The sequence below is a fragment of the Solanum tuberosum genome, unplaced genomic scaffold, assembly GCF_000226075.1.
Source record: "Solanum tuberosum cultivar DM 1-3 516 R44 unplaced genomic scaffold, SolTub_3.0 scf00147, whole genome shotgun sequence".
Taxonomy (NCBI): Eukaryota; Viridiplantae; Streptophyta; class Magnoliopsida; order Solanales; family Solanaceae; genus Solanum; species Solanum tuberosum.
This window is the reverse complement of record NW_006239070.1, coordinates 1,417,382-1,432,613: the sequence shown is the minus strand read 5'-3', so window position 1 is coordinate 1,432,613 and position 15,232 is coordinate 1,417,382. Positions and strand designations below refer to the sequence as shown.

The window sequence follows — 15,232 nt, the reverse complement described above, 5'->3', positions numbered from 1 at the left end:
GGGGGTAATAGGACCTTAGTAAATGTTAGGTGTGTCTCAGGGATTTTGGGCATAGGCTGGAGGGGTACTTATGCATTTTCCCAAAAAAAAATACATCTAGTAAGAAAATAGTATATAGGGAAAATGCATAAGTACCCCCTCAGCCTATACCCAAAATCCCTGAGACATACCTAACCTTTACTAAGGTCCTATTACCCCCCCCGAACTTATTTTTTTAAGTAATTTTTGTACCCCTTTTTGGCCTACGTGGCTGAGTTCGTGACTTCACCTATGTTAGGCGCGTGGGTGCAGTTTTTAGACAACACTGACCAATAAAAATTGTCCACGTGTTAAAATAAACTTGAAAAAAAATAAACATTAACTCAATTGTCTTCTTCTTTATCAATGTTCTTCATCTTTGAAAAAAAAAACCTCCATTACCATTCAAGTTAAATTGTTCCTTGCTTTGAAAAGTTCCGACGAAAAGTTTCAAAAACAAGACTCCTAGACTCGAAACTCTTAACTTAGTAACTACAGAAATTGATTTTCTTTTTTAAGAATCCATATCACTGTATTTTTTTTGTTCCCAACCTCTTTCTTTTGACTATTTTTCAGTAATAAATCAGTGTCCTTTAAACGCTGAAGGAGGGAAGTATGTATAGGGAAAAATTGGAGCAGATTAGGGGGGGAAATCGAGTGAAAATTCAAAGAAAAATTTGAATTTCTTGTCTCTTTTCCAAGGCCAACAGTGAAAGGATGAGCAATTTCTAAAAAAGGGGAAAGGGGATGGGGACACGTCTGCTGCAAAAAAGGAGGACGACGCATACGACGGACACTGTTGGCACCGTTGCTGATGTTGACGGGTCGGAGTCGTACTTTTTCCAAGTTTTCTGGATTATTTCGTGTGAAGAAGACGAGGGCAAGTACAGGGGTGGGGTCGTTTGGTACTAGTAGCACCCTTTCCTAGGTTGGCGTGTTTCTTTTTCTAATTTTTCGCGTTGGAGAAGAAGGACATAGGTCGGGTATCGGGTTTATTGTTGTTGTACGCTGGAAAGTAAATGAGTTTGGGTTTATTGGAGAAATATTGTATTGTTGGTGGGCTGTATGTTGTTGTATTCACTACAAAAAATATGATAGTATATAACTATGATAGTTGAAAAAGTGGGGCTCAGCGCGTGTTGAACAAAGCTTTCAACCTATTTGGACATAGGTCGAAAAGTGGTACAAAATTACTTAAAAAATAAGTTCGGGGGGGGGGGGATAATAGGACCTTAGTAAAGGTTAGGTGTGTCTCAGGGATTTTAGGTATAGGCTGAGGGGATACTTATGCATTTTCCCTAGTATATATAACATAAACTTAAATATATGGAGTAATATTGTTTATTATAGAGTTTGGTATACATTGAATTACTTTATGATGCAACTCAAGCTTCATCAAGACCTTGCACACAAAATCGAGCTAGGGAGTTCAAGGGTTAATTATTCATTTTTATTTTTCAGGTTATTATTTATCCACTTTTTATAAAGGATTATCAATAATCATTATGCTACTAGTAGTGCATAGAAATTAAATTATAAATACCTGTAAGCACTTATAATAGGTTGTTCCAGGAGAGTATATAGGGAAAGAAACTAATCCCTTTATAAAGGCTACAAAATTCTCACACACATTTTCTGTAAAATTCTCAGAATCATAGCTGATAAGTTTCTTTCTAGTTATATCAAATATTATCTGTAAAAAAAATTAAAAAATATTATGCTTCGAATTCATTTTTATTTTCAAAAAGTTCAAAAATCTGAACTCATAAATGATAAGTCCTAAATTCACTTACGTATAGTTCTAATTAAATGGGGAATTTAGAGGGTTCATTTCGTGGATAGTCAGTACTCAACTTTAGTACTAGTTTTAGGGGTCTGCTAAAAGGTGTGTATGTTATCAAATTTCAGTTGAAGTTTTCAAACTTTGATAATTATTTTGTTGTATCTAAATCATAGATATCAAAGTCTGATATTTATATATGTTTTTTCTAATAGGAGATAGAGGAAAATAGAAATATGGTTTCAAGAGTTAATGGTCACAAATACATATACATTATCACTTTTCATTAATTTCATATGTCAATTGTCCGTTGTTTCCTTTACCTATTTAAACGATTACCCCATTTATATTAAAACACGCATCGGCGCTAAGTTAGTTAAATATTTAAAATCAATCAATAATGGATGCGTGAAGGTCAACTCAACATCAACAAGTGTTTTAATACAAAAATAAAAAAATAGTTTAGGTACCTAGGAAATGGAAATATGAATCTCACAAAAATACAATAGTTTATGTGTTGTATACCATTAACTCTACTTTTAATCAAGATTCCTTGGAAGAAGTCTTCCATTAATTTATTTAACGTAACGAAATACATGGAATTAAGTCGAGTGACCATCTGTGAAATTACCCTGAAATTTAGATTACTTACCTTGGCTGTTGCTTCCTTCATCTCAACACTCTTTTGTTTTGACCATCTCTTCAGGTTATTATTTGTAGTTTTTTCAACCTCAGGGAGCATTTTCCCCAAACTTTCAGGGCAAAAAAGAGTTAGCACCATGTTTTTCAAGTACTTGTACATAAAACCATGTAAAGATCCAACATTTTGCCTTCCCATAATCTCTGCAAAAGATACCAACTTTGAAATAATTTTCCCTCTTGTTGGAAGATGAAGTAATTAAAATCAGGGTCTGTGGATACTATGATTGGATGTCCCACCAAACTAGTTCGAAATATCGGTCCATACCTGATTTAGAATTTAGATATTGTGAGTTTTTAGCTGAGAGATCAGTGGGCTGTGAATAGTGGTGTAAATAAGAATTTTCATTAAGGGAATTCAAAATATGAAGAAGTAAGTACACACAGAAGTCAAAGAAGATTCAACATCTACTATATATACATAAAAAATAATTTTAACAATGTATAGACAGAATTAATCTTTTACCAAAAGGGGTTTGAATGAACCCGCCTTACTAGCTCCGCCCCCAAATATTGTGAAACGTATATTTAATTCTATTGTAAAGTTTAATCATTATAGATGATTGATTATTATAAAGAGTACTGGCAATAATAGTAATAATTCTCTTCCTTTCAATTTATTTGTCATATTTTTCTTTTTAGCCCGTTTAAAAAAGAATGTCTTTTTTTTTTTTGACAGCTCTTTAACTTCAACTTTCTGCATGACATGTTTAAAACCACAAAATTAAAGGACATTTTGGTATATTTAACATACCTTTAATTTAATCTCATTCAAAAATCGTTTTTACTTTTTTAAACATTACTTCAAGTCAAAACATGACAGACAAATTAAAACAGAGGGAGTAAAAACTTTAAATAAGTTAATTACCTTTGCATCCTCTCCTTCACAAAAGGAGAAATATCCAATGATGTATTTGGTGCAAAGAATGGAATAGTCTCACCAAGTAATGGCCAACCCATTGAACCTGGTGGGAGTTTTCCATTGCTTTTAGGGTTCCTCCAGTAACTTATAATGGCTATAACAAGTAAAGATCCAATAATATAAATACCAAGTGACAACATTTTATTGATAATATATAGTGTATGTAGTAGATTAAAGAGAAGGAAATGGTTTATAATTTTAGGAAATTATGGGAGACTATAAATAGGCAGTTGAATAATGTAGTCCATATATATCTGAAATAGTTTAATTTTATCCTCCTTTTAAGTTTTTGGTCTATTCGTGTTATAACAAATTATTTTATTTATTTCAGAGTCGCAATTTAGAATTGATTGATGATATTTTAAGTCACCTTGTTGAATATCTAATCAAAAGGATGTTGATTCTTTATTTTTGTTCTGTGAAAATAAAAGATTGAGCAAAAAAATTTGTTGGTCGAAGGAAGGGTATAAGACAGTCAGAGACGGAGTTAGATGGAGTTTCGTGGATTCGGACGAACTCAGTAGCTTTTACGTAGATCCTGTATTTGTACTAGAAAATTATATATATATATATATCGAACTCTTAATCCTGGCTCCGCCAGATTATTAATTACCTATGATTTGCTTTAAAATTGTTGAACTTTTATTAATAGCTTCATAGTTGCAACCTCATCTTCAACATACAGTCTCCGTTCACTTTTACTTGTCACTTATTCTTAAAATAGAGCTTCAATTTTACTTGTCACTTTTGACATATCAAGAAAAGACAAGTAATTTTTTTCTATATTTTACCCTCAATATTAAATACTTATTTCCAAATCATTTTTTAAGATATCATATAATAAATACTTATTTCATTAATTACTTTCTTTATAAGTGTGTCAAATGAAAATGTGACAATTAAAAATGAATGGAGAAAATACATCAATCAAGACGCATAATTGCAATCTTGACTTGCGTAAGCCTACTCGTCAAGATGTATTTAGGTCAAGACACGTAACTAGGATTTTATCATTTTATTACAAGTTTTTATACAAAATACATCGTCACAATTTCAATTAAAGCAATATATTATCGGTTTCCTTGTAATTAAAATTTATCATTGAGTAAATATTAGATTTAGCAAATATAAAAATCATATTATTAGAGGAAATCATATTAATCAGAAATCTTATTCCAAAGTAGCACAAAATCTCATCAAAAAATAAACAGATTATATATTAGAGGAAATAGAAGGATGGACTTCAAAACAAATTAACAATAACTTGGTAAGATATATTTCAATCAAACAAACTAAGCTAAATCCAAATATATCTAAAGATAGTAATAGATTAGAAAATGGACATATATATTCTTCAAATAAAACAAGAACCATTGCACATGTTTATCTTTTCGATTTTAGTGATAATGTTCAAAACGCCATCATCTTAGTCAATTATTTTGACGTCAAAAGAAAAAAACAATATTGTCTTACTTACTTGAAATTCAAAGAAAGGAGAAGTTTTATTGCAAGCTTATGCGTCTACAACTTTGTCAGGAATGAAACACCAAAACAAATATGAATTTTTTATCGATTAGGTCTAGATTCAGTGTGGTATTTATTTTTGGGTCTATCTATTCTTATCAAAATGTCCATACGAATTGGGATATGATTGAAATTTTTGTAAAGGAAAAAAAATACAAAATAATCCCTTCTTAAATGAGATATGTTTTTAGAGATTGAGATAAATTTACCATGAGATTATATTTATTCGATTATAGATATTCAAAAACTATTCGGAAACTAGCAGTGGGTTAGTTCACCCACGCGCCAATCATGATTCAATTTCAGCAAAGTTATTAGATTTGAAAGTAAATCCTTGAGTTCTTGATGAAATTCGTTGAATTCTTGTGGGTTGTGTTGATTGGAGTTTTCTTGAGATTGATTCATGTTATTAGTTGTGTTTTTCAAGTAGAATCTGATCTATATTGAGGGTATTGATGATTCTAAGTGTTTGGGAAAAGAACCAATCGAGTTTAGAGTTGAAAAACAAAGGAGGAAATTCGTAAAAATCTGGGTAAGGGGGTTGGGGCGCGCGCCTCTCAACGCCCCCCAAAATAGTCTCTGAAGTTTGGGTCTTGGGGTGTCAAGCCAGCCAGAGCTCCCCACCCAGCTCTCTGAAGTTTCAAGGCTGGCGCCCTGCGCCTCTCAGAGCGCCAGGGACGCCAGTTCTTCCCATTCGTCCCCCATCTTTTCGTACTAGTTCCTTAGCAATGTACCTATGTTTTCTAGTTGATTCCAACACTCTTAGGTACATCTAAACATCATGAAATCATCCATAAACATGAGATCATGAACCTTGGATCCATAATCCAATTCAAGGAAAGTTAAGATCAAAGTCAAGAGAAGTTCTTAGAGTTTTCCAAAAGTCTTTTTTCCAAATTTTTTAACTTTGTTTTAAGACTTAAAGTTCAAGTTGAGTAAAGAGTAAAGAGTAAAGTTTGAAGTTCATTTCTTCAAAGGTATATGGGGACTATGTCTTCCCAAAGGGTTTTAAATGTTTTTCACATTTAAACAAGAATGGAAACCTCGATTTCCAAAGAGCCTTCGGGCTAGTTTTCAGAAAAGAGTAATCGCTTTCTAAATGAAGCAAGATCGAGAGAAAACTTTGATTTCCAAGATAGCCTTTGAGCTAAGTTTTTTAGCACTAATCTCAAATCACAGAAAAAAGTATGTTTTAAACAAAAGAGCTAATATTATATTTTTTGGGAGTAGTATTGAGCACCAATATGGGGGAGAGTTCAGAAAACTCACAGCCCCCATAAACCATGTAGCCATCATGGGTAGAAAAGGGTCATACTTTTTAGATGATTCCTTTAGTGCTTTTTAGCATAGACTAGTAGATCCACTTAGTAGTTCAGGTTCTATACTCTCGGCAAGGTATAGGTCGGCCCTGGTAGCGTGAGGCAAAATGTTGTATCATCACAATAACTCTTACGTGATGGTTGTCGGTTAGAGAAACTCCCACAGAAGTAATTGAATTCTTGTATACACAGTTTATTTGTATTTTTACATACATCTCAGAGTTATATGTATCTTTGCATACACACAGAGTTGATATTAAACAACTTTTCTTTATATTGCACTTGTTTTAAACTTCTTTATATTGAAATGAGTTCAGTTTTGTTGAGTTAAGTTGAGCCAGGTAAGTTCTTCAGATTTTTTTCAAGCCTATGTTGTGTTTAGCATTCCAACTCGCATACTCGTACATTCAATGTATTGATGTCAGTTGGCATGTATCTTATTATGATGCAGACACAGGTAACTAGGATCAGCATCCAGCGCATCGTTGATCCAGTGAGCACTCCAGAGTCAGTTGGTGAGCCTTCTTGCATTCCGAAGGACTCATTTTTATTGTTTTCAGTTATTTTATTAGTTCATTAGGATGTCGTGGGGTTTGTCCCGAAATCAATCTCAGTTGTTTTAGAGGCTTCATAGACAGTCAGATGTTAGTTCTTATGTTAAGACTTGAGTTTTCTTTAATGGCCAAGTTGAATGTTCCATTATAACATTTCAGTTTATTACATAGACTTGTCTTCGTTGAATTAAGTCTTCCGCTGAGTAAGTAAGCCAGGACAAGGGTTTGCTTGGGGCCAACAATGGTTCTCGAGTGGCAGCCACGTCCGGGGTGTAGGCTCGGAGAGTGACAAACTTGGTATCAGAGCACAGAGTTCAAGAGTCCTAGGGAGTCTATCAAGCCGTGTTTGTAGAGTCCTGGTTATCGGTGTGAAGCGCGCCACATCTATAATTAGGAGGCTGCAACACTTAGGAAAATTTCTCATTTCATTCACACTCATTTTGTGCGTTAGAATTTGATCTCTAAAAAGTATCTTTCTAATTCGTGTTTGCGCGTGTATTCAGATAATCATGCCTCCACGAAGAGCTGTCAGAGGTCGTTCTGCTAGACGTAATGTTAAAGAACAAGAGTTACCAAATGCACCTGAAGTGCAACCTCAATGAGAAGTTACCAATGCTGAGTTCCGTGAGGCTATACGGATGTTGAGCCAAGTTGTGACCAACCAAGCTGGGTATCAGAGAGGAAATCGACAGGAAGTAGCTGACACTTCGAGGATTCGCGAGTTCTTAAGGATGAATCCTCCAACTTTCACAGGTTCGAGAACTACAGAGGATCCATAGAATTTTATTGAAGAATTGAAGAAGGTATTTGAGGTTATGCATGTTGTCGTTACTGAGCGAGTTGAACTAGTTGCATATCAACTGAAGAATGTTGCTAGGACTTGGTTTGATCAGTGGAAAGAGGGTAGAGCTGAGGATACACCACATGCGAGTTGGGCTTGTTTTGAGGAGGCTTTCTTGGGGCGTTTCTTTCCCCGAGAACTGAAAGAGGCTAAGGTATGAGAGCTCCTCACACTTAAGCAAGATTCTTTGAGTGTTCATGAGTATGGGTTGAAGTTCACCCAACTATCCCGTGCTCCGAAAATGGTTGCAGACATGAGGAGTAGAATGAGCTTGTTTGTTACTGGATTGGCTCGTCTGTCGAGTAAGGAAGGTAGGGCTGCATTGCTGATAGGTCATATAGATATCTCAAGGTTAATGGTATATGTGCAGCAAGTTGAGGAAGAGATTAATATTATGAGATTAAAAATCATTTTGATACAAAATATTTATTGAGTCAAAATTTCTTGTTTTAAATAAGAAAATTATCAATTATTACGAAAAAAATGATCATATATTCGATATTTTTTTCAATTGCAAGCAAAGTGCAATTCACTCCTTCCCTTTTTCCCCTAATATATTTCCTCTCCCGGTCGTTGAAAAAGATGAACTATTGTAATGTGTAAAATTATATAAATAATGTAAATGAATATATATACACTAATTATATATTACATATACACAATTTACAATGTTGATATTTTACCTATTGATACGACTTTTTTTTTTTGTCACATATGCAGTTACATAAACACCCCTTTGATTTATATGACACTCTAGGAAAGTAAAAGCTCAGTGTTTCCAAACTATTTAAGTAATAAGACAAAAACAAATGTAAGGTAAATTCGCATGTCCATGATATCAATAGCGTAGCCATATACAGTGAATGGGGTTACTTCGTTAAAAATTATATATAACACCTTTAAAATAAGAAACTGGTATGATTGTTATATAGATAAACTTTCATAATATCGTAAAACACAAAAAATTAAGAAAGAGAGAAGTAAATATAAAATACATTCATAATATTAGAACAACTCCCATCTAACATAGCAATATTACATAAGGTATTATTATAGGTGTCGATAGAGTAATTTCTAGATCGACATGCATTTTAAATGCATTATTCATACATAAACTACGAATTAACTATATTGATAACTTAAAAGCATGCACTTATAGATAACAAAATTAAAGGTTGTGTGCATCCAAAGGCGGATCTACATTCACATTAGTGAGTTCACGAGTTTAATAATAACTTTTGTTCAACGTCTGTATATGAATTTGCCATTGCAAGTACCTTTAGTCATATTTTTCAAAGATTTTGATGTGGTAACCATTTGGAAATTGTAAACCTGGAGTTCGTACTATATCTCCTCCTTTGATTATCTCCCACCTAATGATAATGAAGATTTTTAAATTAAAAATGTGTATATAATGATCGTATCACGCCTTTCCATATCGGGCATATTTTTATATAAATTCTTTTCAAATTCCTTTAATCAATGTATATATTTTGTATAACTTACTTGTACGTGGTCACAAAGCAATGGAGAAAGACAGCCATTTGCACCTTAGCAAAGTCTGCTCCAATACAAAATCTCATGCCACCTCCAAATGCCATAAAATTCCTAGATGCTCCATTTAGTTCTATTCCCTGTAAGCAATTTCAACAATTCATTATAATTTTCTCTCTGGTCTTGTCTACTATTTAAGTAGTTGCTCCCCTTATACTATATTGAAAAATAGTATTTGAAATCAAGTTTAGAAAAAGTATTGGAAAGTTGAAATTATATTATTTGAATATACATTTCAGTTGAAAAATTATTTTTAAAAATTTGTTTTTTTTAATTAACTTGAAAAAATAGTTTTTCAAATTTAAAGTGAAAAGTCAAAATAATATATAACCACATATATGGTTGATTTTTAAAATATTTTTTATATCAAATCATAATATAATTTTTCGACGAATAACTCACCTCCCATCTCCATGGATTGAACTGAAGTGGATCTTCATATTTGACAGGATTTAAGTGGACAGCTGGAGGACACACCATAACTGCCCAACCAGCTGGAATGGTATATCCTGCATCTCACAAAAGTTTATTATATATAGTAATTTATTTTATTCTAATAATAATATAATGAGTTTTTTACATGATTAATATAATTTAACATGTTCTTAACTCGGAGAAGGGTCTAAAATGCCCCTATAGTATTTGAATTGGTACAAAACTACCCTCCATCCACCTATAGACCCTGAAATATCCCTGACGTCTACCTTTCGGCTCAAAAATACCCTCGACGTTAATCCTTTGACTCATATTTACCCTTATTTTTAATAGCTTCCTTAAATTAAAATTATTAAATATTTATTTATTGTATTGCTTAATGTGATTGGTCCAAATTTAAACCCTTCTCAAATAAATAATAAAAATGATATTTTAAAAAATTCACATTTTCTATAAAAACCACTTATGATTCATATTTTGACCCGATACACAATTAATTTCATGATATTTTCCTATTGGCCTATTTTAAATCAACCCCAATTTATTATAATGTAACCCAATTCATAAATGGGGATCCAACTAAAATTCATACTTACCCCCACTGATTGTTCATCTAAAAAAATTATTACTTTCATTAATATAAAATTTTCTCTCAATTATCCAAATGTCTTGTTCATTTTCTCTTTTACTCCTTTTTTTTAATCTCTTATTCTTAATTAGGATATCCGGGACTAAACTTGAAATGAACTTACATATTTATATTCTTTTAATTAGTATTATTGTCATGATAGGATGAGGGTGGGGATAAGAAGAAATGTATTATTTTTATTCTTTTATTTTTAATTTTGGGTACTCACAAAAGAAAAATATAATATTTGTACATATTTGCTTAATTAAGTCATCTTTTATTGAACTAATTATTTTTATATAAATGCATCATTATATTCCTCCTTTTTCTCTCTCTCTCATGTTTGTCATAAATTTAATAAAAAAAAATTAAAATGGAAGAGATAGGAAGTGAAGGGACGGGGAAGGAGTAGTGTAGAGAGTAGATGTCTAACCTTTTCACAATTTTAAATTCACTATGAAATTCAAAATCAAGTCAATCATGTGAGCTTATATATTAAGTAATTTCAAATTATTTTAACGGAAAGGGCCTAAAATACCCTTAAACTATGAGATTTGGTACAATATTACCCTTCATCCACCTAATGCGTAAGATCTGTTAGACATTAGGGTATTTTTGAGCCGAAAGGTGGACGTCAGATGTATTTTAGGGCCAATAGGTGGATGGAGGGTAATTTGTACCAATTTAAATACTTGAGGGGCATTTTAGGCCCTTCTCTGATTCTTAAGCGTTATCTTTAACTATCTTTAAGGTGACTTACTGATAATATTTCTTTTATATATTCAGTGTATAGAAGTAAGTGTGGTAACATGAGTTTTCATGTTTGGACTGATTAATAACCTGTTAATTTATGGATTACTCTCACAAATACTTTTATTTGGGAGTAGTCTTTAGTTTTTGTACAATTCTTCTTCTATATTTAGTTATTACTCTATTGACTTAGACTAGGATGCTTGTTCGACTATGTTGGGTATATAGTAAGAACTAATGGGATATGGAGGGAAGATGAAAGGAGAAAATATGAAGTGTTCTCTTATGCTTTAATTAGTAAAAAGCAATTCTCCCTCATTGGTGGTGGAAAGAAAAGTTCAAGTGTTTAAATAAGGAAACACTTCTACTAGTTGTTAAAAAGTTGGAAAGAGGGACCCCTCGCGCTATCGTCGCTCGGCTACGACTTTGGCTAGCTAGATTATTTTTTGGACAAAGTTTTTAATTACTTAATTAATTATTAATTAAGTAATGTCCTAATCGATTTTAATTATTTAATTAATTAACCAAAATGACCCAATCCAACTCGACTCGTGTTTTAAAACGTCTTTTCCGTTTTATTTGAATTTTCCACTGTTTGAAATGACTGTTCTGAAAGATGTAACTTTCAAGAACCGTCATGACTGTTCTGGAAGGTTGCAAACTTTCATGAACGGTCGTGTGGTTTCTGAAAGGTTGCAAACTTTCGAAAATAGTGCTTCTTGTCTATAAATACCTGTGATTCTGTAGACTTTTCACTTACGAAATTTCTGAACTTCTTCTTCTTTTGTACAATTGAATTATTCGTGTACTTTACTCCCGTTGAGTGGCTCGTTGACACCATTGTTGTTTATATCAATACATTGGTGAATAGAATCGTTCTATCTTGGAAGGATCTATTCCTTTAAGCGCAGATACTAGAGGGGAAACATTTCTTAAGGGGACACTTTGCATTCAGTGCTCGATTTTCCTTCCCTTTTGTCTCATACAATATACAGTTATTAATTTCTATTTTTTATTACATGATTTAAACTTTGTTGTTTATATTTCTGCAAAGTTATTGTTATCATTAGTATTGTTTTTTTAATACATATAGCATAACAGACTAAGCAATATCATCATCACTATCATAGGGGGATGACTAAATAAAATATAAAATATGGATGAGGTTATTTTTCAAAATTGCGTGGCATTTTTGGCATTAAAAATCGTTTTAGAATTATTATTTTTTAGTTCATTAAATATGCACAATTTATTAGACAGTGAATATATATATATATATATATATATATATATGCATCGTTTGTTAGACAAAAATGGTATATATGTGTATGCCTCCCTTGAATAAATTGAGGAGTGCCTTACACCTTCCCCTCGGTTAACACCTTTTGATACCTCTATAAATTAAATCCTTATTATATTAAGATATGTCTCCCTTGAGTAGATCTTGATTTCTTGTTCACAATAACTAAGTGGTAATGAATTTTAATGTCTTTTAATTACATACCTTTGAAGTTGATGTCTTTAAGTGCTTTCCTGAAAATCAAAGGAGCAATATTTGCCAATCTGACTGTTTCATTGATAAACTACATTTTCAATGAAATTAATTAATTTATGATAATTTATTTAGAGTTGGAAGGAACAATATTGTAATTTAGATTAAATACCTGAAATGTGAACTTCATGGATTTATACTCTTTCCATGTAAGTCCATAAGATGCATTTTCCCTTCTTCTAATTATTGCCTCATGTTCCTCCTGAAAAACATTTGAGGAATGTATGATTGTTATTTAGAGAAATTATTGTAACACTTGATATCGTTATTATAAAAAGTTCAAATTCTGAATCCGACTTTGTCAAGTAAGTGCATATGTTGTTCAATTGATGAAGAAGATTATGGTTTTACTTACTGTTAATTCTTTCAAAGCCTTTGGATGTTCATGAAGAAATTTAATAGCCAAAGTTATAGCCAAAGAGGTTGTCTCAAAGCTAGCAAAGAGCAACAGAAACATCAAATCCAAAAGCTAATTGCCTCAGTGAGAATTGTGTCTTTACTTTGAAGTTCTTCTAATACATAATACAAAGAAGTCACTTTGTTCTTTTCTTGGTTGTGATTTCCTTTCCTCTAGCATTCTCTTGAGCATCTTCATTATCTTCTTTCTTCCCCTAATGAACACCTTCAACAGTTAGTTCAATCATGACTTATAAAGTAAAGAACTTTTATACGATCACTTTATTTTTAACCTTTATAGTAGGTAATTCATTTTATTTTTCAGGTTACTGATTACTTTTTATTAGAGATTATATGTAATTATTATGATGTTATTAGTGTATAGAAATCAAACTCAGAAATACCTGTAAACACTTGTGATAGGCAGTTCCAGGAAAGCATAAAGGGAAGGAAATTAATCCCTTTATAAATGCGGTAAAATTTTCACACACGTTCTCTGTAGAGTTCTCAGAATCATAGCTGATAAGTTTCTTTCCAGTTATATCAAATATCATCTGAAAAAATAGAAAATATTTTGTTTTGAATTCAAATATCATTTGCAAACAAAATACAACCTCTTTGAGATATACATATTATGCCGGAAAGATACTACGCATATTAGTTTCTCTTTCAATAGTATTATTATTGGCTTAAGTCATCGACGATCCCTTAAAGTTGTCTGCATAATTCACTTAGATACCTCAACTAAGACTAGTACCTATTGAACACTTTTAACTATCCAAAAATTATTCCTATTAAACATTTTTTTATAATAGCCAAAAAATATGAAGAGTTTTGCGCTGACATGACAACCTGACTAATTAAAAAAATAACTTCTTAACTATTCACCATATTTTTTTCGTTGTTGCTATGATTCTTTTCTCCTCTATTTTTAATATAACTTCTTAACTAATGCATTACTCTGAAATTTAGACTACTTACCTTGTCCAAGCAATAATTTTTTTTGTTATAAAATATAGTTTAGTGAATTTCTACGTAATAGAATGAAAGTCGAGTGACCATCTCTGAAATTACCCTGGAATTTAGACTACTTACCTTGGTTGTTGCTTCCTTCATCTCAACAGTCTTTTGTCTTGACCATCTCTTCAAGTTATTATTTGTAGTTTTTTCAACCTCATGCAGCATATTTTTCAAACTTTCAGGGCCAAAAAGATTTAGCACCATATTTTTCAAGTACTTGTACATAAAACCATGTAAAGATCCAACATTTTGCCTTCCAAAAATCTCTTCAAAAGTATGTGGATACCAACTTTGAAACAATTGCCCCTTTCTTGTTGGAAGATGAAGTAATTAAAATCAGGGTCTGTGGATACTATGATTGGATATCCCACCAAACTAGTTCGAAATAATCGGCCCATACCTGATTAAGAATTTAGATGTTGTGAGTTTCGAGCTGAGAGATAAGTGGGATGTGAAACGTATATTAAGTTATTTTATTTTTAACATATATATAACATTTGTTTCCGATTTACTAAGTTATGTCAAGCCTATGAACTCATGCTTAGATCAATGTGTTCCAATTAATTATGTGGTGTATGTGCATGTAGTTTAAGAAGGAAAGAAATACTTCAGAAACTTATAGTCTCAAATAAATTATAGACATTTGTGTGACTATAAATCATCATATTAAGTATAAAATGAGAAATTTAAAGTTAAATCATATCTACATAAAAAAGTTTGACATTCTTTTTGAGAAAAAAAAAGGTATGATAAATACATTGTGAAGCCGCAATTAGATCCTTTGTTCTAATTAGGCATAGTACATAACCATAACCTTTAACTTGGCCTCAGTTGGCAACTATGGCATTTAACTTAAGGTGTGCACAAATAGGTAATTAAACTTGTATAAAATTGAACAAATAGGCACATTCGTCCTACATGACAATTTTGTGTCCTTACGTGTATTATGTCTTGTAGGACACGTGTGTCTATTTGTTCAATTTTATACAAATTTAAGTGCTTACTTGTGCACACTCAAAAGTGGGAGGGCATAGTTGTTCGTTGAAGCCAAGTTAAGGGTCATGTTTATGTATTATGCCTTCTAATTATGTCATAGTGACTGAGCATGCAATTCAATAAACAAAAAAATAGACTTTTGAAATTTGTTGTCTAAAATAAGTCATAGATATTTGCGTGTCTATAAATCATCTCATCAAGTGTAGAATGAGACGTTCAACATTAAATTGTTTTTGTATATAAA

General features: G+C 32.0%; 2 pseudogenes; both read right to left on the bottom strand.

Annotated features, from left to right (window-relative positions):
• Positions 1 to 3,559, bottom strand: part of LOC102580635 (cytochrome P450 87A3-like) — a 4,689-nt pseudogene extending 1,130 nt beyond the window's left edge.
• Positions 3,560 to 8,602: 5,043 nt separating this feature from the next.
• Positions 8,603 to 14,292, bottom strand: LOC102580301 (cytochrome P450 87A3-like; annotated as a pseudogene).
• Positions 14,293 to 15,232: the final 940 nt, after the last annotated feature.